This window comes from Cebus imitator, unplaced genomic scaffold, assembly GCF_001604975.1.
Source record: "Cebus imitator isolate Cc_AM_T3 unplaced genomic scaffold, Cebus_imitator-1.0 Scaffold51, whole genome shotgun sequence".
NCBI lineage: Eukaryota > Metazoa > Chordata > Mammalia > Primates > Cebidae > Cebus > Cebus imitator.
Window position 1 is genome coordinate 472,164 of NW_016107366.1, and position 1,713 is coordinate 473,876.

Sequence of the window (1,713 nt, forward strand, 5' to 3'; positions counted from 1 at the left end):
GTAAGCTAAACTATCTCTCTTTGCAAATGATATGGTTTTATACCTAGAAAACCTCAGAGTCTCTACCCAAAGACTCCTAGATCCAACAATTTCAGAAAAGTCTCAGGAAACAAAATCAATGAATCAGTGGCATTTCTATACACCAATAATGTCCAAGTGAGAGCCAAATCAAGAATGCAATCCAATTCACAATAGCCACAAAGTAACAATAAATAATAAAACACCTAGGAATACAGCTAATCAGAAAAGCAAAAGATGTCTACAGTGAAAATTACAAAACACTGCAGAGACAACACAAATGGAAAAACATTCCATGATTATGGATAGGAAGAATCAATATTGTTAAAATAACCATACTGCCAGGAGCAATTTGCAGATTCAATACTATTCCTATCAAATTACCAACATTTTTCATAGCATTAGAAAAAAGTATTCTAAAATTCATATGGAACCAAAAGAGAACTCAAATAGCCAAAGCAATCCTAAGCAAAAAGATCAAAGCTGGAGGCATCACACTACCCAATTTCAAATGATACTACAAAGATATAGTAACCAAAACATCATGATACCAGTACAAAAGGACACACAGACCAATGGAACACATTGGAGAACTCAGAAATAAAGCTGCATACCTACAATCATCTAATCTTCAACAAAGTTGACAAAAAGAATTAATGGGGAAAGGACTCCCTATTCAATAAATGGTGCCAGGATAACTTAACCATGTCCTAAAGATTAAAACTGGACCCATTCCTTTTACCATACACAAAAAATCAACTCAAAATGGATTAATGATGTAAATGTGAAGCTGAAAACTATAAAAACTCTGGAAGATAACTTAGGGAACACCATTCTGGACATCGCCTTGGGAAACAAAAGGAACTATCAATAGAGTAAACAGACAACTTACAGAATGGGAGAAAATATTTGCAAATTATGCATCCAACAACAGTCTAACATTCAGAATCTACAAGGAACTTAAACAAATTGACAAGCAGAAAACAAACAACCCCATTAAAAAATGGGCAAAGGGCCAGGTGTGGTGGTTCACACCTGTAATCCCAGCACTTTGGGAGGCTAAGGTGGGAGAATTGCTTGAGACCAAGAGTTTGAGACCAGTCTGGGCAACACAGTGAAACCCTATCTCTACTAAAAATACAAAAATTAGCTGGGCATGGTGGTATATGCCTGTAATCACAGCTATTCAGGAGGCTGAGGCATGAGAATCACATGAACCTGGGAGGCAAAGGTTGCAGTGAGCCAAAATTGTGCCACTGCACTACTACACTCAAGCCTAGGAGACAGTGTGACTCAGTCTAAAAAAGCAAAGGGCAGGGTGGGGGCAAAGGACATCAACACTTTTCAAAAGAAGACATACACGTGGCAACTAGCATATGAAAAAATGTCGAACATCACTAATCATTAGAGAAATAGAAATCATAATGAGATACCATCTCACATCAGTCAGAAGGGCCATTATTGGCTCAGCACAGTGGCTCATGCCTATAATCTCAGCACTTTGGGAGGCCATGGGTGGATCACCTAAGATCAGAAGTTCAAAACCAGCCTGGCTAACATGGTGAAACCCCACTTCTATTAAAAATACAAAATTACCCAGGTGTGGCAGCACACCCTGTAATCCCAGCTACTTGGAGGCGGAGGTCGCAGTGAGCAGAGAGTGTGCCATTGCATTGCAGCCTGGCACAGTGTCAA